Source organism: Grus americana, chromosome 3, assembly GCF_028858705.1.
Source record: "Grus americana isolate bGruAme1 chromosome 3, bGruAme1.mat, whole genome shotgun sequence".
NCBI classification, from domain to species: domain Eukaryota; kingdom Metazoa; phylum Chordata; class Aves; order Gruiformes; family Gruidae; genus Grus; species Grus americana.
Genome location: NC_072854.1, coordinates 105203347 through 105229708, shown reverse-complemented (window position 1 = coordinate 105229708; position 26362 = coordinate 105203347). Strand labels below are relative to the sequence as shown.

Genomic DNA, 26362 nt, shown 5'->3' with positions numbered 1-26362 from the left:
GAATGTCATTCCTGAGAGGCCCTTGCAAAAGTTAATGCTTTGTTAGGTGGATGTTTATGCTGGGAAATGTACCTGGGATCTGTTGTTGTTAAAAATGAAATAACCCCAAAGAACACTGGAAAAAATATTGAAACCAAAATACCTCTTTTGTCATCAAAATTACACTCGCTCCTTTCGTTATTGTCTTTTGTGTGGCTGTGCCAAGAGCTGCTCCATGCCTCACGTCCGTCCCATTGGGAATGGCGTAAGTGAATACGTGATGTCTGACAAAGCCACCGTGAGAAGGGTGGTGGTGTGGTAACTGGCTTGGTGACCTCTGATCTCTTACGTTGGTCCCAGTTTGTCATTCCGTGTTCAAGGCTGGCTCCAGATTGTCCTTGATTTTGTGGGAGTCCCTCCGGCCATAAATCCTCCTGGGGTGTTCTAGCACCTGTGGATGGATTAAGGGAGGAGTCCAACGGGGATATACGTTACTGCGGGAAAAGTTATGAGACAAAATTAGCGCTACTGTTAGGCATCCCGGAAGAGTTTCACAAATACAAATGACCACCTTCCCACTCTGCAGGCTCTCTAGCTTGTGATCGCAGGCGTGGTAAGTGAGATATGCTGTGTTGATAGTGGTTGTGGCCGCTCTGCCATCTTTGATGCTGCAGTTAAGGCTTGAAAGCTGCGTAACTTACTGATGTGTCTCACAAATGGCACGTCTGTTAAGAGATTCTTGTTCTTAAGCTGAAAACGTAAATACTTTAATAAAAAGGACATAAAGAGAGGTACGCAGATGTTGCCAGGGTTGACCACCCACTCCATCTAGGAGTGTAGCTTATGTCTTCAGTTATTAGCTGGGGCTTTGCATCAAGCAGGCCATCTTGAGCTTAAAAGACTGCTGAAGTCACTGATGTGTTCCCCATACTCCTCCTCTCCCAGGCTCTCTCTTCAAGCCTGTTCTTTCATCCTAGGGGCAAAATAAAGTAGATATTGAGAGGCTGAAGGAAATGCTTAAAAAACTTCCACACTGCTGGGGCTGTAGCTGCAGCAGGCAGCCTCAAAGGGAGGCTTTGAGCCACTCATCCAGGAGGTGCAGCCAACCCTGTCCAGCCAGGCAGGAGAGGGGTTATGGAGCCACTGCTCCGTTTCTGGACCAACAGCCTTGGGAGGGCAGTCGGTGTCCTTGTAAAATGCCTGGGACTTCTCTAGGGGCAGCACTGTTGGGAGCAGTGGTGGCTCAGCCACCAAGACCTGGAGGCTCCTTGTGGCAGAGCATTTTCCTAGCCCTGCCGTAGTCAGCCCTGTTGCCTAATTCACCCGAGGTCCCCACGGCCGTGCTGCCAGCACGGCTCACCCAGGCGCGTGGGTGGCAGGGTACGGTGGTGAAGAAAACCCACAGCCCTCCTCCTCAAGGTGGTGGTGATAAGAGAGAGCTCGCCTCCTTTATCTCACTCTCTGCCACCTTCCCAGCTGCACTGCCTTTTTCAAAAATAGTTTAAAACAGTTTGTAGTATGCATAAAAAAAGAAATGGAAAATATTGTGAATTCAGGGGCTGTAATCTTACACATTTCTGTGCATTTATGAACGTATCTGTGAAAGCACCCATCCTACAGTGAGTTGAAGACTGTCCTCTTCTTCTGGGAAATTTCTTACAGGATAACAGATTTCACTGGGAGGTGTCTTCTTGGGGGCAGCTGCGCCTCTGAAGCAAGTCCTCTTGTATGGACTTCTCAGGCAACTTTCCTGTCAAAACAAATGAACACAAAAAAATCCCATCCTTTTCCTTCATGTTACAGGGAGCAAGGGGAAAGGATAGATCCCCAGCAAATTAAAAATAATGGTGTAAAATTGTGCATTGAACTTAAGAGCTCAGGCTTATTTTGGTTTTATATAGTTTTTTTTGCTTTTTATGATTTCATGGATCATATAGCAAATTTAGTTTGACTACCTAGTAAATATAAGTAGGCCTGTAGGAATTGTACTATTTGGCTGTGTTGACTATATTTCAGAGAGACTTTTGAAAATAATCTGCTTTGGCCTAATGTGGTTCTGGCTAATGTCAACAGTAGAAATCTCCTCTGAATTTCAGCAGCAGAGGGGAAGGGGAACTTCAGTGCTTTTGCAAATACTGTCTTTAAAACATTGACAGAGAGTAAATATCCAAAAATATTCTTGAACTAAAGCTTTTCTAATGTTTATGCCATGACTACGTTGCAGCTCATTTGCAAGAATTCACAGCAAAGTGCTCCCATTCCCCAGACTGTTCTCCTTAAGTGTTGTAGATCTTCTTTTCCTTCCTTTTTTTTCCCCAACCTTAACCCATATCTTGTTCTTTCTTTAAGTCAAGCAGAGTTTTCTTCACACCATGCAGCTGCCATACTGGTTGGGTGACGTTTTGTTTTTCATATTTGCTCTGATGATTTCACCGAGGGGTTGAATAGCTGATACCTAATACACGGTGCTGCCTTGCCAGGTATTGCACAATAAATGCAAATATGGCTCAGAGGTCAAAGTGAAGTTAGGTTCTAGTGGCTTAAATTGACAGGCCTTAAGAGGTATGTGGCATGTGTTTATAACTCTCCAGAATCCTTTATTTCAACTTCATGAATTCCTGAGCAATAATGGTAGAAATAATTTTAGAGATTTCTTTTCCCTTCCCAAGTCAGGCTAATACCATTTTAGACACAACACTGCAGATCCGGGCAGCAGGTTTTAAAAGAAAGTGGGTGTAGATTTGGGGGATATTTCTGACTTAAGACAAAGGTCTTTTTTTTTTTTTTTTTTTTTTTTTTAATTTTATCCTGCAGAAATATTTGCACCAGCCTTAAAAGGACCCTTCTCCTTGCTCACAACTCGCATGTAGAAAAGCAGCCTAACTTTTTTGCATCGGTGGTCTGGCCAGCCCAGCATGGACAGCGGCGTCTCTCTGCACGGCGCAGCTGGCTGACTGCTCTGAGCACGTCAGAGCTGCACTGGGTGGAAGCACTGTCATGGAGGTGTCGTCACGTCAGGCTGGCCTTCTAGGGTCCAGGACCAGCTTCCCAATGTTCGCTTGTGAAGTGCTTGAGATACGGTTACCTTTTGCTCCAGGCCGTTCTCTGGGTGAAATCCCACGCTGCCCCACCTCAGAGGATGCCTCCTTTAGGTACCCTAAGGTGGACAGTCCCATGGTGCTGTATGGTCTATACTGTTGTGCAGTCTATACTGTTGTGCAAGCTTGGAGCTTTTGCTCATGCCTGGGAACACATTTGTTAGAGCGGGATAGCAGAGGAGGCCAGACCGAGAGCACTGTAGGTGGGTGGAAGTTGGCTCCATTTCTCCAGCTGATCTATCTGGCTGCAGGTGAACACAGGAGCTGTCCCTTGTGGGGACCATCCAGCCCAGCATTTAGTTTCTGACAACAGCAATAGCAGAGACTTTTCAGGCAGAATGATAGTTTGGCTGCTGTTCATGTTCCCAACCCTTGTAACCCTTCCAACATTTGCAACTGTTGGGTTAGAGCTATTGAGTCTATTGATCCCTTTAGGACCTAACACCGTTTTTTTGGCTCTGTGAAGCAAGCTTCAGGTACCTGGGGCAATACAGACATCGTTCTGCACAGTCATGCCTGGAGCGGTTGGTCTTGAGCTCTCTGACACATAACCTGGAGCAACATATTTGCATTCAGAGCTCGCATCTTATTTGCGTTAAATGTAGCCTTGCAGCAAGTATTATCGATGTTAACAATCCAGTTCTTTCTCCCATGGTAAGTTGCTGACAAGTCCTCCTGCTGGTCTTTCAAGGGAAATAAAAGAGATTAAAGTTTAAGTATTTTAAAATAACAAAGTCTTGGAATATATGAGAGGTGGCAGCGTTATTGCAGAACGTGGATTCAACTGACGTGAAGGAGTGTGATGGGCTAGTGCTCTTACTTTCTGGCTTTGGTCTGGGAGGTGACAAGGGGTGAGACAAGTGTTATTTGCAAGCACTTGTGAAGAGGGAACTGGCATAGCTCCTGCTGTTGCATTGCTCCTGCTGTTTCGTATCTCCTGGGTGATGAATGAAACTGCTTACAAATATTTGTCTCCCTTCTGCCACATTCCCACCTTCTGCACACGTTTCTGGGGCTGTTCCCTCCTCTACGAAGGGGGTGCACAAGCCATCCCAGAGGGCTGTGGCAACCACTGCGCGCAGGGCTTGGGGCAGCCTCCAGGAGCAACGCTGCTTAAAATGCCGGCTAAGGCGTTTAGGGGAGCAGAGGGGTGCAGTTTGCTCGTACGTTTGGCATCCAAGACAAAGTTTTATGTGAACAAACAACATGTACAAAGAAGCATTTGCTCAGGATTTGAGTCCTGGCTGCTCCTCATGGACCCTGGGCTTGACCACGGGTTTGGTGTTCCCGGAGGGGCAGGGCTGAGGTGTGTAACTCAAGTTTAAAGCAGAGCAGAGGCTTACCTGTGACTTGGGCTGTGTTAAAGACTCTTCCGAGTTCAAACAGTAGGTTAAACTGTGTGCACAGATACAGACTTTCTACATATTTTTCGTGTCAAATCCACAGGGATCAGAAATGGTAACATGTTCTTTTTGTAATTCTTGGATATTTGTTTCTTTAATCTTCTTTGTTCAGGCCCGATTGGAAGGACACTTTTAGGGTCTCTTTGACTTTGGCTGGTTTTGGATTACCCTTGTAATGCTGCCTCTGTGCAATGGGGACCAGAGGGTGCATGGGATCCACGAATGCGCTGGAGGCCCCATTGTGCACACATGGATAAACATGTAATGAAAGGCCACCAGAAGCTCCAAAAGCCAATAACTGAAATGGATAACCCTGGGAATCCTGGTACCCTTCCCTGGCTGAGAGCGAGCAGTGACATAAGCATACATAGGAGGTCTGTGACAAAGCTGTGGCTTAGCCATAGTTATCCTGAGCCTCATCTTCATTTGGAGAAGGAGGATTATTTTGCAAATTGGCAGCCTTACTGCCTGCGACAACTAAGTCCATGGGGTGTCTGTTTGGGCTCTCATATCCTGAGCAACTACCATCTAACGAGTCCTGCTCATGTTAGTCCGTCTAAAGGGAATAGAGGAAGCTTTCTCATCTGTACTCCTTAGCAGATTAAGTTTTCTGCTCCAGGGTAAGCTGCTGTTGCTGATCAAGTGCTAAAAGAGAGGAAACATGCTAAGGAAAGAGGGAATGGAGAAAGGGAGGGGAAAAAGACTTCCAAAATACCTACTAAAACCAAATTACAAAATCAGTTTTTCTGCCCCTCAGAATACACTTCCACTGGAAGCAATGATGAGGGACTAGTTATTCATGGCCTTGTCCAATCCTTATTTCATCCCCTACATGGTATGGTTATGTGTGTCAAAATACATGCCTGTTTAGCGTCTATGTTCAAACTAGGAGAACTTGGAATCACTCTGAGCAGTCTTTTATTTGAAAAGAAAAAGTTAGCTGCTGTCAGTTCTGTTTTCTTCCCTGAATCTCAAGATGCTGGTAACGTTAACACAAAGCATCACTGAACAATATACTAATTTATATTGTTGGAGAATATAACCCTAAGCATTATCAGACTGACTATACTAAAATATAATATAAGGCAAGCTAACTGGCATCACTTTTAGGAATATTAATGAGGAGACACAACCAGAAGGGTAAACAGAAACAAATAGTGTAGGATTTCCCACTCTGGAAACAAGAATCATCACTTGCTGATGGTCCACAGAGTTGGCTGAGCTTCTTGAATTGGCTCAGCTCCTTGTCTCCGGCTGCTAAACTACATTGAAATCAGATTAAAAACACATTGGAGATGTTCCTTATGTTAGTCTCCATATAAATAATGGCTTTTCCAGTTTGCTAGTGACAAGCTGTAGATGACACAAAGATCGGTAGAGGGGCAAGTGATGGAGCTCTGGAGAAAGGTGATCCTCTTTCACAGAGGACTTGGACTTCAAACTCAGGTTTTGTTGGAGGTTGGTGGAGTTGGAACACTCCGATTTGAAATTAAAATTCATAACTTTTTATATTTCCCATCCAGGAAGGCAGGGGTGAAGACCCCTGGAAGCTCTGTGGTTCCCAGTTCTATAATGTTGTGCCTGGTTTCTATTGTGACTTTGTTGAAATCAAACTGTTTTCCCAAAACATTTGGGTTAGGGAAACTCCAAGGGAAATTCCAGTTCAACACTTTTTTCCTGACTAGGACTGGTAAATTATGCTGAGGATTTTTCAGCTACACTGAGCAGCGTGAATGTCTTTCTTAGTGTGTCCCAGTCAAACAAAGTATGTTTTACAGCCATTTGCAAAGTAACGAACACGGGGAAATGCAGACGAGCCTTGTAGAATGAATAATAATATTGTGAAAAGTAGCAACCCTTAAAAGGATTTAGGGGTAAGTGAACACAAGCTCCAATCTGATAATGTGGCAGAAAGTCAAATGAGACTCTTAAGCGTATAGCCAGGGAGGTTAAAGAGTAGAGAGTTGTGACTTATGATACTGGTGGGCACAACAGTGAAACAGTCTGTCCGGTTCTGTTGATCTCATTTAAAGAAAATGTGTGGAAAAAGATGGGCAGAAAAATGCCTAGGAAATGATTCTTGCGTTTGGAGAAAATGCTGTCCAAAGAGAGTTTGAAGAACTCATCACGCTTCACTTGTCAAAAAAATAAGATCAAGAGGTTCCTTGGTTATGATGTATAAACCCAATACATGGGGAATATAGCAGGTATTGAATCTAAACGGATATTGAATTTAGTGGGGAAAAATAACTGTAACAGGAGCCATTGACTGAGAGCTGAGGCCATTTAGAATAAAAGTTAAAGAAATGTTTTTACTGGTCTGTGTTTATCAGTCACTGGGAAAACTGCTAATGGCAGCAGTGGATTCTCATCTCTGGATGAGAACAAGACAGGCTGTCTTTTAGGAAACAAATATATACCAATTGTTCATTAGGGATTAGTGGGTTCAGCAGAACAATAACAATCTGAATCTCAAGGAGCTGTGATAGTTTACAAGCTAGTTTAAATGATCAGATGGTTTCATTAGTCTTAAATTCTAACAGTTACGAGACGGGATCGTGAACAGTAGAGGAAGTGTCCGAGGCACCATTCCAGCTTGTCATGACATTGCTTACCACTACAATATCAGATAGCCATCACACTGGAAAATAGAACAATAGAAAAATAATATAAAATCTTTGCCTAAGAGCAAAGAACAGGGACCAATTCCCTGACTTTGGAGTCCTGTTTCCTTTGAAGGCTGGTGGAAGATGGGGGACCCAAGCTCTCACCTGCCCTGGCAATAGCAGAGCCTGATGTTGAGCAGCCTCATGTCAGTGTCACAACTTCTAAAGCAGTGGAGCATATCTTATTTTTGTGTAGCCTCAGTACACACCAGACATGCTTTTGCTGGTAAGCCTCCACACTCTGATCACTAGCTCCCATCGCTGATGGTTAAACAGCAAGCGGCAAGACAAATTGAGGATAGACAATAATGGGTGATGGAGATTTAGCCGCTGTGACCTTGAGACTTGCAAATGAACTATCGCAGAGTGTCAGGAAAAGTGCTTCTGCCTCTTGGGGAAAGGACATAGATGGCATTGTTTTATGTCTCTTGATAACTCGCCAATGAGTTTTATTATTAACACTAGCCTCACAACGAGGTCAATCAATCAATCAATTTCCATATTTGGAGCATATTTACAAGAAATGCCTTAAAGCACTTTCCAAAAATACAGATGTCCCTGTGAAATCTTTAAATAAACAAGAGGACTGGAGAGGGAGGAATCAATACAATTTTTATATATGTATTGATATTTCATATTATATATAATCTGTAAATGGATAGTCAGATTTTATATAATATCTTATATATAACCTTATAAAAAACATACAGTTGCGATGCAGTCCTCTACTTGCCCTTTCTTTTCCATCTGCTAAAAGGTCATTGTGTAAAGGTCATTTGTGCTGGACGGCACAAATCACACTTCCTCCTGGCTGGAGAAAGCAGTGGAACTCCTTCTTATCAAACCTCCTGATAAGGATCCAGTACAACATCTGTTAAGTCTTTTAAAAATGCTCTCAGATGGACAAACTCAGGTGTCAGACTAATATGCAGTAGAATCCTTTAGATTCAAATTATCTGTAGAGTGGTACTATGGTGGGTCTTTAACCAAGGCAACAGTATTTGGGGAAATCAGCCAGCTGGGACTTGAAATAATTCAGATTCCTAAAAAATAGTAAACTGTCATACAGGAGTGAAACAAGAAACCAAAGGAAGAGCATTGGATTCAGACACAGTATGACTCTGCTTCTTGTGAGGTCCCTGTAATATCTATCATTGTGCATATCCAGATTTCTGAGAGGCAGGAGATGATAATTGAGCCATATGTAATAGTGGCAGGGAGCTGAATAATAAATTCTATGCTCAGTCAAGCATTGCTTAGTTTCTGTTTGAGTTTCATTTCCAGCAATTGCTAGACAGTCAAGATTGAACTCCAGACAAGCAGAGGTAGGACCTGGATTGCATAAAGAATTATGTGTTAGTCATGAGATTTACAGCGTGATTAGAGCATCAGAAAATAGCCCTGTGAAGTAAGGGAGAGGCTGAAAAGTGTAGAAACAAGACCTGAGATGGATCTCACCATGTCAAAATTAAAAGAAAAGAGCAATCTTCCCTCGTGGCAACTAAATGCTGCCTCACAAATAGGAAGGCTGCCCTCGGTCCAGATGTCTCTGGATTGCCTCCCTTCTGAGGGTGTGTTGGCCCTGAGATTCCTCCCCTTTCCGAGTGGGTTGGCTGTGGGGGCACAGCTCTCCAGCCCTGGGGCAAGCTGTTGGAGGAAACCCTGCTCCAATCCAGACAGCTCTGACTGCAGGCTTCAGCTCCCTTTGCTTGGGAGTACTTCCTTAGCCTGCTCTTGCCCTTGGTCCTGCCTGACCAGGTGCCCTGTTGATTCAGGGCCAGATCCTGACCCCTGGACTTGACTTTCTAGCTTGAACTTGGAGCTGCCTTGTCACTATGGACTGGCTTGGTGGTTTGGACTCTCTGCAGACCTTGGTTACAACTTCTGGATAATAGCTAGCAGGGCTGGAGCTATAAGGCGTGTTGTCGCGGTGCTGTTGGCATCAGAGGATGTGTGGCTCGCTGCATGTGTGGGATCCTCTGGCGCAGTGCCACGTACAACAGCGGCAGTGCATCAGGACATGTTGGACCGGCTGTGAAAGCAGCAGGTCTGCCAATGCTTGTACTTGCACAGCTCAGCACAGACTGTTTGCATCCAGAGCTCCTTCCCAATTTATCATGCTCCTGGTCTGCACCTCTCTTAGAATCACTTCCACTTCTAATGTGAAACATTTTGGTGGGGTTTAGTTTGGCCTCCAGCATCACTGTTAAGTTCCTGGTCCTTGGAGGCCAGACAGAAGACCTTAACTTTGAGTTAAGCAGTCTTTGAGTGTTTGGTCACACACTTGAGTGTTACCAGGCAGGAGATTCTAAAACTGAAGGTTGACCTGTTACAGCAAACTTATACGGTGTACCTTTGTAATTTAGAAGAGTGCACTCAGTTGTGGAGTTGTGTGTTTGTGTTTTGGGGTGTTTGGTTTGTGTGTGTTTGTTTAAAGTAGAAATGGCTACAAAAATAGGATCTTTTCTTTCTTATAGGGACTTGTAAATTGATTTTTGACAACTTTTGCCTTGGAACAGGCTGGGAGTTGGTCAAGAGTTTTATGGGTCAAGATTAGCAGGCAGCCCAACATGGGTGCTGTTGTAGTAGGTATCTGCTACGGACCTCCTGATTAGGAAGCAGTGGTAGATGAGGCCTTCAAACAACTGAAAGAAGCCTCACATTCATAGGCCCTTGTCCTCATGGGGGACCCACCCCGATATCTGGTGGAAGGGTAATACAGCAGGGCACAAGCAATCCAGGAGGTTTCTGACCATCCTGAAAAGTAGAAAATTGAGCAATTGGCAAGAGGAGACGTGTATGGATGAGCAAGGAGTTCCTAACTGAACTTGGAAACAAAAAGGAAGTGTACAAGAGGTGGAAACAGGGACAGGTGACCCAGGAGGAGTATAGAGTTGCTCTCTTGATCATGCAGGGATAGGATTAGGAGAGCCAAAGCCAGCCTGCAGTTGAATCTAGTTGTTGGGAAAACATGGAGCCACTGCTGAACGGGGCAGTGGAACTGGTGATAAAATGATATGGAAAAGGCTGAGGTACTCATTGTCTTCTTTGCCTCAGACTTGACTAGTAAAATTAGCCTTTGGGAATTCCAGGCCCCTAAGACCAGAGGGAAAGTCTGGAAAAAGGAGGACTTGCCCTCAGTGAAGGAGGATCAGACTAGGGAGCCTGGACATGCACCCATAAGGCCTGACCTGTTGCATCCATGAGTGCTGAGGGAGCTGGCTGATGTCACTGCAAGGCTGCTCTTGATGATCTTTGACTATATTGAATGGTCACTATGACTGGGAGAGGTTCATGAAGACTGAAAGAGCAAATATCACTCCTACGTTTAAGAAAGGCAGGAAGGAAATCTGGGGAACTTCACGTGTCCAAACACATGAAGGACGAGAAGGTGATTGGGAGTTGTCAGCATTGGGAGTTGTCAGCATGGATTTACAAAGGCTAAGTCATGCTTGAGCCACCATGTTGTCTTCTACAGTGAGATAAGTAACTTGGTGGACAAGGGGAAAGCAGTAAATGTTTGGATTTTTTTTACTGTGAGGGTAGTCATGCTGGCACAGGTTGCCCAGAGGGGTTGTGGAGTCTCCATCCTTTGAGATACTCAAAATCCAACTGCATATGTTCTCGGGCAACCTGCTCTTGCTGGCCCTGCTTGAGCTAGGGGGTTGGACTAGATGATCTCAAGAGGCCTCTTTCAACCTAAACAATTCTGTGTGAATTTATACACCCTATGTAGATTTTACAAGTGAAGAACCTCTCAATTCATATTGCACCAGTCAGCAGCAATGATGAATTAAATAAAAAAAGGTCATTTTCTAAAGCTATGATACAAAATGCATTGAAGTCATTAAAAAGTCCCACTGATTTCATAGGGCTTTGGCTTAGTTCCAATACTCCTTATTTAAATAACTATCTAAATGGCCGATTTTCATGAATATAGGGAATGCAGCTGCTCCAGAGGGCTTCACTGGGCTTTGATCAGGCTCTAATTAGTTGTACTTGTTTAAAATGTTTCTAAAAAGTTTGAGAATTTGGTGGGTTTTTCAGTCAACAAACTCAGTAATTCCTGGAGGGGTATGGTTTAAGCTTTCCCCCGAGCTCAACCTTTTATATAAAATAACTTTAGACAAAATATTATTATAAAATACAACTTTGAGTATGAAAAATCAGCAACATGGTAGAGACTGTTCTGTAATCATGGAAACAGGCCAAAGGTTTTGGTGTCTCATGCTTGTAAGGGCAAAATTCTGGGTCAAAGAGTGTTGGAGGGTGTCATCCAACAAATGTGTGCCATGTCGGAAATCAGAGATGGGAATGACTGGAGATTAGGAAAGAAGCATTGGATCCCCCTTTCCTACCAGTGGCAGCTGTGTGGGAGGCAGTAACTCTAATGACAGATGTTTTTGTCTTCTACTTAGTCAGTAGGTGTGGGGTGTGTGAATGATGATTTTTCTGAAAAAGAATGGTAATAGAATATCCTAGGCTGACTAGAGATCTGAGATTCATTATTGAAAAACTCAAATGGGAATTCTGAAACTGTTTCCTGAACACTGGAAAGCTGAGATGCCAGAGGGAAAGTGATAGCAGTGACATTCTGGTGAAATGTTTATCAGCTATTGTCATACTTTATTAAAATCAATGAATTAAACACCCTCAACAATTATGCAAGTTATTAACAGCTTGTGAATGTGTAAATCTCATTCTTAAAGAAGGTCACCTGGGTGGCGTTTCCTATTCTGCTACCAAAATGTGTGTAATTTCTGTATAAATTATATTGCCTTTTCTACACCTGAAATTATCCATTGGTTAAATGATTATAATAAAAACCAGGCCTTTAGCTCACCGAGATATATTGTTATTAGTCATAGTGTAGTTCCTACTAAAAGTTCAATATTTTTTTACATAATTACAAGATGTTATTACTTTTTTTTTTAATACTATATAGGCCTATATTCTATTTCAAATTATTACCACATCTTAAGGCTGATGTAGCCAGAACATCTTGTGTGGTGTAGATTTCTTCTTTGGAAGCATTGGTAAGCATGGCTTCAGCTATATTTCTTCTCTATCTGTTGCAAAAGCAAGAAGAAGAGCTCTTATTGATGTGTATGACCGTGGGGAAAGACAAAGGGGAAATATCCAGCCTGGTTAAGTGCAAACTAGAAATATCAAACCAGACAGCTAGCTAAGCAGACAGCCAGATAAGAAAGATAGGGATGACCACAGAAATACACTGAGAATTATACTTAGCTCAGCTGGGGAAAGTCGCTCCTGAAGATACCCGGATGCGTAAGAAGTAGCATGAGATAAAGGATAGAAAGGTACACCTGCCTCCTGTCACCTATTTTACTCTCCTAGTGAAAATTCAGGGTGTAAATATAATCTTAAAATAAATGGCCTTCTATGATGAGGTTACAGCATTGGTGGATAAGGGAAGGGCAACTGATGTCATCTACCTGGACTTGTGCAAGGCATTTGACACTGTCCCGCACGACATCCTTGTCTCTAATTTAGAGAGACATGGATTCGATGGATAGACCACTCGGTGGATAAGGAATTGGCTGGATGGTTGCACTCAAAGAGTTGTGGTCAACGGCTCAATGCCCAAGTGGAGAACAGTGACAAGTGGTGTTCCTCAGGGGTTGGTGCTGCGACCGGCACTGTTTAACATCTTTGTCGGCGACATGGACAGTGGGATCGAGTGCACCCTCAGCAAGTTTGCTGACAACACCAAGCTGTGTGGTGTGGTCGACACACTGGAGGGAAGGGATGCCATCCAGAGGGACCTCGACAGGCTGGAGAGGTGGGCCCGTGCGAACCACATGAAGTTCAACAAGGCCAAGTGCAAGGTCCTGCATGTGGGTCAGTGCAATCCCAAGCACGACTATAGGCTGGGCGAGGAATGGATTGAAAGCAGCCCTGAGGAGAAGGACTTGGGGGTATTGATTGAGGAGAAGCTCAACATGAGCCGGCAATGTGCGCTTGCAGCCCAGAAAGCCAACCACGTCCTGGGCTGCATCAAAAGAGGTGTGACCAGCAGGTTGAGGGAGGTGATCCTGCCCCTCTACTCCACTCTTGTGAGACCCCACCTGGAGTACTGCATCCAGCTCTGGGGGCCCCAGTACAGGAGAGACATGGAGCTGTTGGAGCGAGTCCAGAGGAGGCCACGAAACTGATCAGAGGGCTGGAGCACCTCTCCTATGAAGACAAGCTGAGAGAGTTGGGGTTGTTCAGCCTGGAGAAGAGAAGGCTCTGGGGAGATCTAATTGTGGCTTACCAGTATCTGAAGTGGGCCTACAGGAAAGCTGGAGAGGGACTGTTTATCAGGGAGTGTAGTGACAGGACAAGGGGTAATGGGTTCAAGCTGAAGGAGGGTTGATTTAGATCAGATGTTAGAAAGAAATTCTTTACTGTGAGCGTGGTGAGGCACTGGAACAGGTTGCCCAGAGAGGTTGTGGATGCCCCCTCCCTGGAAGTGTTTAAGACCAGGTTGGATGGGGCTTTGGGCAACGTGGTCTAGTGGAGGGTGTCCCTGCCCATGGCAGGGGGGTTGGAACTAGATGATCTTTAAGGTCCCTTCCAACCCAAACCATTCTATGATTAAATACTTGTGGGTTTTTACTGTAATAACAGTAAATGGAAGTAATAACAAGTGCCAGAAGAGGAAAAGATTGGTTCTTTAAATGGTCAAACCAGGCTCTAGCTGTGACCAGGAGGGACCAGCCAGAAGGGTTGTGAGCAACAGTGAACTTTTCCCCTTTCCCAGAGACCAGTTGTCACTACAGAGCCATGCCATTAGCCCAGAGCAAATAATTCACCTGCAATCCACCCTGAACCCATGAAATCAATGTAGTTTGCTGGCATAGTTTGAGAAATAACTTCTGAGCCTCCTCAGGTGAAAGCGTATTATTCTGTGAAACAATTTGTTGTTCTTGAATGAAAAGGACAAAATTCCAGCATTCATCATTTCCAGCACTGTAAACTCTAATGAAGCTCTAGATGTTTCAAATTTACATGAATGTAAAAGAGGGAAAGATTCAGACCACAAACCTCACATTTTTGGCTCTCAGACTTTAAGCTTGTTAAGAAGGCACAGATGCAATGACTGATAAAATAGAAGCCTACGCTTTCTTGCTTTGCTATGCAGGAGAGGAAGTGGGTTTTCATCTAAAATGCGATACCACAAAGAACTAACTTTTTCCATGTCTGAGTTATACAATGTTCTTTGTAGCTAGATTCTTGGCACCCATCAAAATATGACTAATAAAAAAACTGCACTTGAAGAGATATGTGCAGGATCCAGCTACTAAAATGAAGTGACCTTCATCTTCGTGTGGGCATTCCTTATGAGAGTGCTTCCGGGTTTCTTAATATGAAGTGTTATTCATCCTCTCGACCTGGCTTTAACCACACTGATGCGGTGCAGTAGCAAGATACTACTACATGAGGTAGCTGTCAGTACCTTTAGACCTAAATCCATGGGGTACCTAGCTGCTGCTGTCAATGTCCATGCTTCATTGGACCTGTTCCCCCCAATGGAAGGGTTGGTTGTAACTGCTGGCCTCTCTTTTCGGGAGCAATTGGGAAGTCTTGTGGGGTGAAGCCCTTGGATTTAAGGAGATCTGTGCCAGGTGTTTTTGCTATGGTCCTGTATTTGAAGAGTGTAGCGTACAGAGGAAAATTTCCCAGGGAGGATGGACTCTGAGATGTGGGAAAAGGCCTTCTTTCTGCCCTCTGGTTTCAGGAAGGGGTTGGGCCTGCATGCGACTTGTGGAGGGAACAGTAGAGCAGGGGTTACTGAGGGTCTCTCGTAGCAGCCAGAACCAGTGAGTTTCACCTTGACTGCTTATAGCAATCCCCCACCACCATGTGTTCTTGCTTCTCATCCTCCTTGAGTGATGTCCTCTTGCCACATACTGTGATGGACTGGAGAAATTTTGCTCTTTCAGCTTCCAGTCTGGCACAACCACTTAGAGGAGCTGTGGCTAAACTGTGGCGCAGAAATGAGCCTGGCTGGAGCATGCTGACGCTGCCTTCTGGCCTACACGACTGGGGTTTTATTTTCCACATACAAACCAGGCTGTTGAGAGGGCCCATTCTAGCACGGAGGTGGGTCATACGTGGTCCTGCAAGCTCCCAGATCCCATAGTTTAAGTGAGGCCAAAGGGTATCTAATATTAAAGTCTTTCATTTTATTTACTTACTGAAAACCTATTAGGTGTAATTTTAATTGCAGTAAGGCCTCATTACACTAATCTGAAGGGGTAAAGGTACCTCTTAATGGTATAAATTAGTTTCAATTTTAAAAGCACTGCTTTAATTCATTCTTCAGCGTTGAAGAGTGAAGAATAATTGCACTGGCGTTTTGTTATTACTGCTTCAGGTGTTCAGACCATCTACGTGTGTGCAGGCGTAGCTTGGCAATGGCTGGAGAGCATTAGTGCACATGGCAGACCTGAGGTTTCCAGAAGGTACCAGAAACAGGGTTTTGTCTCTGAACATCGTTTAGGTTATCTTTTAATTGATGTTTTAAAAGAGAAAGTTTTGAAAGATGCAAACGGAAACTTTCTAAAAGCAAAAATCCCCTGAAGCCCCACACACTATTTCTCAGGATGCCTAGATAGTTTCTTGCTCTTACACCAGTCTGCTGAAACAAGCTCTCCCGGTTTCCCTTGACTGCGCAGCTCTTACAGGGGCCTGGTGATGTTTGGTATTTCAAAGTACTTTAAGATCCCTGATGAAAGGTGCTGTATAAATGCACCTTTTTTACAAAGAAAGAATACAGTCTGCTAGGACTGTGTGCGAGTATATCTCTAGATTTATTTTATTCCCATGCCCTAGTTGCTTATCTGGGATGTAATAAAGAATTATTTTCCCTCTGTGCCACTGGGCAGGGCTGGGGGAGCAGGTAGAGTCGTATTGCCACGGCTATCAATATGACGCAAAGTGAAAAAAACCTCTTTACAAAGCTCACAAAGACGACCCTCTTCCAGGTGCAGGGTTTGTGCATATAGGTGACTTCCCATGCTAGAGCGAGGTGAAAATTAAGGACTGCTGGTGGCTGGATTGCAGCAGTCTGGTACCTGATCTGTTCCTTTACAATGTGCTGCTGCCTGCTTGATGTTTGTCTCAACGCTGGGGTGACCTCCTCACCTGGTGTGGTGTTGTCTCTGTGTGTCACTAGCTGGTACTGCCATATAATCAGGGGTTTCTTCCAGCTGCATGAAAAAAAATGTGTGGAAATGACACATTTTCAAGACATAGAGTGCTAGCTGAAAACTCCCAATGGAGTAACCACTACTGGCCACAGCCTCAGTGTGCGTGCGTCAGACCTTCACGTGTCAGAGAACGATCTTGAGGTTACTTTTTTGAGTTCTTTTTTCAGTCCTGAGCTTCTATAGTCAAGAGACCTAAGCGTTCCTACATTTCTGCTGATATTTGGCTTTGAGAAAGTCAGGATAGTGGGATGCATAAGCTGGGGACTAGGTTTCTTCCCATTGCTCTAGGCTGAGCGTGCCCAAACAGCCATGAAAAATGCATGCTCCAAGGGCATAAGGTGTAAAAACTAGCTGTTTACGTGCACGAGGTTTCTCATCAGACCTTTCTCTCTGTCCCCCAGACTTCAGATGACTACATAGTAGATAAAAGTGTAGGAAAGAAGCCATCAGGCCTGGATTATCTTCTTGCAGGGAAAGAGTGAACACAGATTTAGGAGGCAGACTACACCCTGGACGAGGGTTAACTACATTGACGAGTGAAAAGTCCCCTTGCTTTTATTAACAGCACGATCATGCTTAGCATCCTGCTTGATAAAGCATGTTTCACTGAGCACGTTTTCTGTTTCAGTCTTTAAAAAGGATGTAGGGTCTTGAATACGCTGCAAGGTAATGTCCCACCCTACTGCTGTCCCTGGGCCCTTTCAAACCGGGGTGCGAAGCACAGCATGGGCCTGAGTCTCCGGGGAGCGGGTCAGCTGCTGGATCATGGGTTATCCAAAGTCCCTTGGCTTTGGGTGCTTTGATAATTTTGCTGTTCGTTAATTTTTGTGTCCTTGATCCTAAACATCATAGTCTTTATAACATCTTGCATGTGTAATGTGCTGTACGTAGAACGTAGGAATGATTTGCTTTTCTGCACTGGCAAGCAGCCTTCCCTTAGGATGGAGGGACTGTTATTTAACAGCCCATAGAAGTACATACAGCAGTTGGAAAAGGAGTAAATAAGGCAACAGGAAGCAAAGCTTTTTCAAGAACTGAAGAGGCAGGACTATTATTTAACACTTAGAGATGCTCTCTATCCGTCAGGATGCTCCCGTGGGGTCTTCTGAAACTGGGCTAGCCTTTCTGTTCATTTTAACAAAGGCTGGATGAGCTCCGATGCAGTATGTCCCCAAGAGAATTGACAAAGGCTACCCGGGCATGTCAAGGGGGAGATAGCAAAATGGCATTTTTAGCTGTACCGCCTGATTTCTTTCAAGCTGGCACCACACCTGTATGATGGAAAGAGAATCAGCCAGGCAGCTAAACTTGTACTTCCATCTGATATATCGATACATTTAGTTAGAAACAATCAGTCACTTATAATCCTTATACGACAGCTGCAGTTTCTCCTCTCAGCCTCGCACGCTGTGCCATTATAAATAGATTGTCATATTCCTTGCAGCACTAAATTGCTTTCTGCATTCCCGGTCCCTGGGCGGACTGATTGACTTGGGAAACCTGCCATTTTGGTAGCCCTCCAGAAACAGTGATTGCTTATTTTTGTGTCTGTTGCCAAACCTGTATAAGTATGTTACCATTAAAAAGTCGGTATTTAACCACAATTACCATAAAGGGGTATTTGATATGACAGTTGTTTCCTGCTGTGTTATGTTTCTCTGTACACAGAGTAAATGGATGGTTTTAATTAGAGGAGGGGGGCCTTCCTAGCGATATCTACACTGCTTTGAACGCACAACGCATTCTTGCTGCTTTAACCAGTAAGGTGATTAAAGATTTAAAAGCATAGGCCACAAAAAAACCCAACCCAGAAGTATACCTGTTGTAGGGAGCCCACAAGCACTGAGAAATATTTGGGTGTATCAAATGGCACCTCCTGCAAGTAAATGTTAAGTGCCTCGGGGTGGTGCTGGAAGTGGATCGGTCGTGTGGCTGTGGGATACTTGACCGGAAGAATAACAATATTCACAGCATTTGCCTGTCCCCTGGCCTGATACAGAAATGTACACACGGCAGTGTGGTGGGCACTTCAGAACCGGGGAGATGTCTCTGCATGTAACAAGGTCTGCTGCCATAATGACCTGATCCTGTCTTGGTGAGTCGGTGAAAAACTTCCCATTGAGGCGAACGGGCTTTGGATCATACCCTAAACCTTTAAAAACCTTCCAAGACAACGTGCCTCATGCCTAGCCTCGCAAAATAGGGCACTTTGTGCTGCGTGGTTCTTAATGAGGCAATGACTGTTGCATTTTAATAGCATCCCCTTAGGCATTGGCCCAGATCGGAGCTCCTTCAGTGGCTGTTTATACACTTAGCATTGCGTGTTCGTTAAAACCCAAGTACAGCCTCAGAAGCAGGGACCAGTCCATCCTGACCAGGCTCCAGACTGATGTCCCCTCCAAGCCTGTTCTCTCCTTCTTTCTGTCTAGTTCCAGGAACAGGGAATTTTTTACTGCATGGTGAGAGAGCTCCAAAGGGAGAGGTGAAGAGCTGTTCTTGTCTCTGTTTCCCGTCTTCACCAACTCTCTTCCTAATCTGGACTGCATTTGGGCAATTAAATGCCCTGTGAGAAGGTAGGAGATGACCTGAGAAAGGTGCTGAATCTCCCCGATCAGCTGCTATGAAAATGCAGTTAATGTACAAAGGCTAGGGGAGGAGATGACATCCCTAAGTTTCATTTTTGAGAGATGATGACCATAGGAGAGGACTTGCTGGATTCATCCCTCAAGGAGAGTGGAAGATGGAGGAGACATCTAGTTTATAGCTGAGGCTTAGGGTGGATATTAGCAGGTTCGCCTAGGGCAGCTCTCATCATGTAGAGATTTTCTGATGAACCTGATGAACTTGCAGTCCAACAGGGATCTCATGAACATATGTTCCTCCAGGGCTTGGTGGCAGGTAGAGACTCCGTTCTGAGTCACGGCTTTATACTTGGATGCTTCATTTCTGCTGAAAAGCTTTATTAAAATGAAACCTGAACCCAGAGACCTCAAAGTGCTTTTTAGAATGGGTAAATATAATTATTTCATAGTTTTGGATGAGGGTAGGATTTCTAAAGATAGCCCTATGTCTAGCATCAGGAAAGGAAGTGTTTGGCATTTTTTTCCCCCAGTGATTAAATGGGTAGGTGCTTGAGGGTTTCAGTGAAGATTAACTTGACTCCCACTAAGTAATTATGTGTACCTTGAGGTATCTGAATAATCTGAAAACATAGCCTCAGAGGATTTGCCCAGAGCCCAGCAGAAGGCAGGTTTTGGATCTGATAACAAAATACGGCTTTCCTGATTTGCTGCTCCACAGGCACCGATGGGCTTCAGCTCTGCTGCTTCTCTTGTCCGCTCTTTCATGAGGGGCCCTGTTTGACATGTAATTTGGTATTGGATTATAGACAACAGGCTTATACTTTATGACTGAAGGTAGAGGAATAAGGGACAGAAATCACTCATTGTAGATACTTATGAAGAGGTATAGATAGACAAAATTCTATTGCTTATTCTATTAAATAAGAATTTAAAGTTACATAATAGGCTGTCTAAATACTAGTTTACATCTGGCCTGTGGAGTGTTATAGCAGGCTCAGTCTATTTAGATTGAGCAGATACTTACTGCATACTAATCAGAATACTTACCGATTTAGCACATTTAATGTTTTCCATCGAGCTAATAGGAATCTCTTTAGTTGTTCTTTCCCTCCATAAATGCTTTTCCTAATGTCCAGTGCTCTTTTTAAATATGCAAGTCCTCTCTCCTGAATCTGAAGAGCAAGATTAAAGAGGATGCTTATGATACCACATATAAATAAATAGCTCTACACATTAAAAGCAGCTGGCTGGTCAGTATGGTAAAATCAGCATCTTTTCGTACTTTCAGTGAGAACATAAATGAACTTCATGGCTTAGTGTAACGTCAAATCCAGATCTGGGATTATATAAGTGCAGAGATCCTAGAGTTTGTTCCAAACCCAAGAAAAATAAAAGATCACAAACCATTACATATCTACCGTATTTTTCCTGCACTACCTTATTGCTGAGCCGCAGCACCTTATCAGCACTTTCTTCTGTCATTCCCTGTTGCCAGATACCTACAAAACACTTGCAAAGCCTTCGACATGAAGTAGGAAAGATGATGCCTGTCTCCAAATTATGAAGATTGTTTACAATCCAAATATTTGAAGATATTGCTAGTTGTATGGTAACCAAAACCTGTGCAACTCAGTGCTTTAATTAAAGGTTTCTGTTGACTGAAGCATGGATGATAGCTGATTTGAAAGCTATTGCTGCAGCTAGGTTTTATCTACTGCTAATGCCGACACCAGAAAACATGTAATTCAGAGTAAATATAAATTAAAAAAAGCTACTTGCTGGCTGGTTGCTGTGCAAATGCAATCAGCTAGTGGTTGTCTGGCACCATGGGAGGAATATCTCTGAGGGGGAAAACTGCACCCTCCAAGAAAGCCTGCTTCTTGCATTTTCTTTCATTTTGTGACTCAGTGGTTTTAATCTCTCCCAGGACTCTCTGTCCACAGAAAATGCCATCTGAACAACTTTCTGTGGGCTCTTCACAGCTTCTGACCTCCTCTGTGGTTTGGCCAACATTGTCGCTAGCGCTATTGGATTTGGAGACTTGATTATTTGTGTTAGTGAGAATCAACATGGGCGAGCAGGTAATGAAGGACTTGGGTTGGCAGTGCATGGGAATGAGCTCGAACCTTACCGTCTTTCTTGTTCCCAATAAACGTGAGTGGAAATCTTCCCTGAGGGGCATTTTAAGAAGGCATCAGCTGCTCTGGAGATGTATCCAAACCTCTGGACCTTTTGAGGTATGCCCATCACTTCTTACAATCAGGAAAGAAATGCATGACTCTGTGAGGAAGGTATTTTAAGCTTATTTTCTTTAATGTTCTGGGTTCTGTGGTTGTGACTCCCCTGAGGTCATACAGATATTTTTAAATGAATTCTCACTGCTTGAATAACAGGGAAATCATGTCTTGGTTTTCAACTTTTGTATTCTCCAGCTTCATAACTTTGGGCACTCCTCAAGTGAAGCTGAAGTCGTTGGGCTGTTTCAAGAGTCCTTTCGTATTTACATTAATAACAAACCTTGCCCCTCGAAGAACATTTGCCATACTTCAAATGTTTATTGTTCAGCTGGGCCAGCTAACAGCTGTATTGAGCAAAGCTCCATGTGACAACCAGTGCATTCCTGGCTGATTATAGTATACTGCCAGCGACAATTTGTGTATGTTGCGGTAGTATCCACACGGCCTGGAGCACTGCTAAGGGGGGGAGAAAAAAAAAAAGCCCTTACAATCCGAATATGAAATCATTACATGGGAATATAAAAAGCAAGGAAGAGGTGGTTGCACCTCTGGTAAAATGTCTTCTGTCCCTCCTTGCGCTGAATTTGTACCTGTTTTCTGACAAGAGAGTGCTCAGAGTGCGTATGCGCGTGCCTCGCCATGGAGGCTTTGGAGCTGTTTTCCCCAGAGATGGCTCAGAGCTTTTCTCCGAACCACATTTGCATCAGAAAATGGAGGCTGTCAAAATTGAAACGTGTTGTGGGAGCACACCAGCATTTGAGGGGTGGCAGGAGGGGATGCATGGTCGCTTTGACATCCTTGGTTTGTTCCAGTCGGTGCCAGGCTGCATCAATTTGATGAGACAAAGGCATTTCGTTTCAACCTGCAATGCTCCTATTACTTTTCGATCGGTCTATTTACATGGCAGGGAATGTTAATATTAAAACTCTTCAAAGGCAGCAGTGCTTTATATTGTGATATCACTGTAGAAATGAGGTATTTCCATACTTCTGAACTGATTTATTTTAAAAGAATTTCTAGCTAGCAGGAAAACTTTAAATTTGGACTTTTGGGGTTTATCATGACACGAACTTGGAAACACTGGAGGTAACTGCAGCTTCCTAGCTAATTTGAATGTGTCATTGTATCCACACCATTTCTTGCTCTGACCCGTGCTAGATACCAAAGTCTGAAAAAAAACCATTTCCAGACCAAAAAAGTTAGGAGGGTTTTATTTACTGGATTCTTTTATAACCCTTTTAAAGTTTTTTATTGTAACACAGTTGAGCTCCCATGGAAGGTGTTGGGGCTTGCAAGAACGAGGGAGGGGAGCATTTCCCCTGTCCGGCACAGCATGAGCCTCCCGCAGACATCCTCGTGCTCTGGGTGCTACCAGCACCCCGGAACAACCCCTGCGCTACCCACTTCCACCCGGGGTCCCACACTAGAGTCCTGGTTCCATTTGGGGGCTGTAAAAAACATGTTGGGTTTTTTTTTTTCCTATTTCTCTGCACCCACTTCCCCTTTTCGCTCTCCTCCCATGTGCAAGCAGAGGAGTAGGACCGCCGCATATGACCCCCGGGAAAGTCCAGCGTCACCTGAGTGCTTTTCCAATGGGACTATGCCCACGGCAGGGCAAAGGCAGAGGAGTCCAGGGGCTCAGCTGTGATCCCATAGCAGGCAGCAGAGGAGCATCAGCTGGGGTGGAGGAAGGTATGGTTTGTCTCCTTGTTTCTTACTCATTAACTCTGCCACAGCGAAGGTGAAGGCATTGAAGCAGACCAGTTCTCAGCTTTCCTATTAATAGGAAATTTTTTTAATCGTCCATGGTGTTTAGATTCCTGCCCTGCCATGAGCTACTGTCTTACTAACGTCATCCAGCAGGCACACAGGGAAGAATGAATTACCACAACTCGTTAATAAAAATAGTTTCAGCGCTTGGGATTGTTTCAAACATATTCCATTCAGACGGATTTTTGTGCTAAGAACAATGTTTCTTCCTTACCCAAAAATCTTTTTAAAAAAAGGGCTGCGTAGCTATCGATTGTCTTTTAGCAGTTCCCAAATAAGGAAGGAAATTATATTCAGACAGGCCTTTTAAATCGATTCGGAAATCTCATCTGGACTTGTCTTACGTGAGAGCCCTCTGCTTTTCTAGTCCTCTGTGGCATGCTAGCTTGCTGTTCTCCTCAAACAGACAAATAATAATCTCAAACGCAGATTAAACTGACAATTGGCTGCTTCTAACGAGTCCTTTTTTCAAAGTCTGAATGAGAATGAATGTTTCCAGCAAGTCTGCGGGATGTTACAAGAAAATCTGATCTGAAATCAGCTCCTTCTGATTAACTTTCATGCAATGGGGCTATCACAGTGCCACCTAGGTTCTTCCTGTTAATAAGGCTTATTTAAGGGGCAAAATAATGATAATCTTGCAAAATGCCTGCTTTTGCAAGATTTTCAGTGTAATTTTGATGACTCAAAATGATCAGATATGATTCTTTTGAATTAACCATTGTCAGTGACTGCTACCATATCTCTGTAGGGTATTAAAGATTTTAAACATTTTCATGGCAATATTTTTGTTAGGGAATGAAAAATAAGACCTTTCAGGCTGTCACGCTGTGGAGAAGTTTAGTTTCCTTTTTCTCCTGTGTTACTTTCTATATAACAAAATGCTACTTAAAAGAATGTTTTAGTTCATTTAACATTAAAAAAAGTTTCCATTTGGAGAGAATAATTTCTCCAAACCCTAGATTGGCTGTCCATAATCAATTCAAAGAACTGTTTTTGTTTGGGAGCAGTTACCTCAAGTCAGGTTCTTTGGGGCTCATTTTCATGAGATGGAGAAACTGGGAACCGCGCTGTTATTCTTGTTGCAGCCCAGCTCCCTGAGCCCAAGGGAAATAAAAAAAATCAAACCAGCTGAACACAAAAATTCACTTTTGTGTACCATTCTTGGACTCTTGTCTGTTAGTACCTTGCCAAAAAAGGTCTCTGGAACTTCTCACTACCTTGATTTAAGTGGAGGTCTTTTCAATGCCTCTTTCTTTCTTTTTTTTTTTTTTTTGCCTGAAGTGGTGAGTTTGGAGGACATCATCTCTGGGACAGTGGGGAACGAGATACAATTTTTCCCTGTATTACTTTCCTTTCTTGTTACTATCAAGGCTTAATTAGCTGAGAAGGATCAAAGGGATGGTCGGCTGTTTGTGTTTCCCGGTCAGGCAGGATGCAGCCCGTAACAGCAGGGAGGTGGTTGCCCACGTAACTGATATTTCCGATGCAGAGCAGGGAGACAAGAGATGGAAATGGCTGTGAGCTGAAAATGAATCTATAAGCCCTTTAAAAGTTTGGGGAAAAGATTTCAGGCCCTTCCGTGACTGTGAGATGGTTTAGAGATAAGCGAGTCTGTCAGCCATGAGAGGCTGCGGCTCTGGACCCCGGGGGCAGGCAGCAGGGATGCCTCTGCCCGTGCCTGATGTCCGGCGGGATGCCCGGGCACGTCCTCCCCGAGGCTGCTGCAGGGCAGGCACAGCTGAAGTGGGGTCTCAGCTCTGTGCTGGTCCTTGCCCCACGGATGCTGTAGCTTGTGTCTATTTTCTGTCTGTAATATTTAGGGAGGAGTGTGGCGTGCCACTGGGAACCAGCTGAAAATGAGGTGGCTAAATCTGCTTGGACCTGCAATATATTTCAACTCTGACCTTTGATATCTCTTGCTGCTGCTATCTCGTGTCTTCCTTTATCAGAGTCTTCCAGTCTCATGTCAATTTTAAGACATGGGCTGTGGGCCTTGGGCAAATATTCACTGGAGATTAGGAGGGGATTTTTAATGAACGCAGCGCAGCAGAAGCACTCGCACAGCAGTGGCTTTTGAAAAACCTTTCCCAGGGCAGTTGCAGCAAATCTGGGGCATGCCATGATTTCGTTCACTTGAGATGCCAGCTGCAAGGCATGTTGTTCCATGTGGATTTTCTTTTGCATTTCACCCGCTCAAAATGTCCACTCTGCGGCTGCTGGGGGCTTGAAATGAATTTGGGAATGCATCCAAAAAATGGTGGGTGGGTGTGGTTTTTGGGTGAAGGCTAATGGATGAAAATCCCTGTCAAACGCAGGGATGTGAAGAAAAGACGATCCCAGTGCATACCCCAGCCAGAGCCAGGGCAGAAGGAGGGAGGGAGGGATGATTCGTTTCCACGGGGTGCGTCAAGATGCTGACCCAGATTCGTGATGCCGCGGTGGTGGGTTTTACGCAGCGCTGACTGTGCATGCAGCAGCTCAGCAGGAAGCAGCTTGTACAGCACGAATGTTTCATCACATCCCTTCCAGGGCAGGGAACGGACTACCTGGAAGTCCCTGCAGCTTGATGGCTGGATTGGGAATTGCCTCCCTGCCTCCCACCCTCTTCCCCTCTATAATTACTGTAGAAAAGCTGAGTAGTGGGGTCTGGCTTCAGGGTCAGGTGCATCTTTAAGGCAAGCCCTGCTGTGAGTGGGTGGTTGCACCGGGTAACCCCCAGAGACCCCATCACCGAAATCAGTGGAGCCATAGCTGCGTGACGGTGGTATCAGAGTCAGGCCCCCGGGGACGTACACACCAGCACGGAGCTGGCTGCAGGTGTGTCCAACTGCCCATGAACTGCCTTGTTCAGAGTTTATTCTTTTGCCTGCATCTTAATTAGTTGCTAAATGGCTAATAAGTGATAGCTGCTTATTCTTAGTGTTTCCCCACTATCAGTCACGTATAACTGTCAGTATTATTTTATGCCTGACACAGTACTGTTAAAGGAAATGGTGCTGTTCAAGGACCCATATGATGCAGAATTTGGTCTGACCTAGAGCTTATTTAATAAAGGCTTTGTCTGTCGAGTGTTAGCTTCCTCTTTCTGATCAAATTACAGGACCACAACCTCCTTTCATTTTCACTTACCTTCAGAGATCCAAGCTCAGACCTGTAGGACGCACCAGAGAAAAGAGGAAGGCTGGACCTGCTACTAAGGCAAGTCTAAGGTCTAACTCAGGCCTGCTAAGACCCATTTCCAATTGTCATGGAAAGCATGATTCATACTTCCCATTTTTGTCCCCTTTTCTCCCTCTAGAAGGTAGGAATGATTGTAATACCCTATCTTATCAAAGTATTAAATAGTTCAAGGAGTTGAGGCTTAGAAAGAGCTTGGAGAGTGGCAGACAAAAGTACAAAATGTGGC

General features: G+C 44.3%; 1 protein-coding gene across 1 annotated transcript in view; it reads left to right on the top strand.

Annotated features, from left to right (window-relative positions):
• Positions 1-26362, top strand: part of DUSP10 (dual specificity phosphatase 10) — a 76492-nt gene that overhangs the window by 3020 nt on the left and 47110 nt on the right. The gene's annotated exons all lie outside the window — the stretch shown is intronic.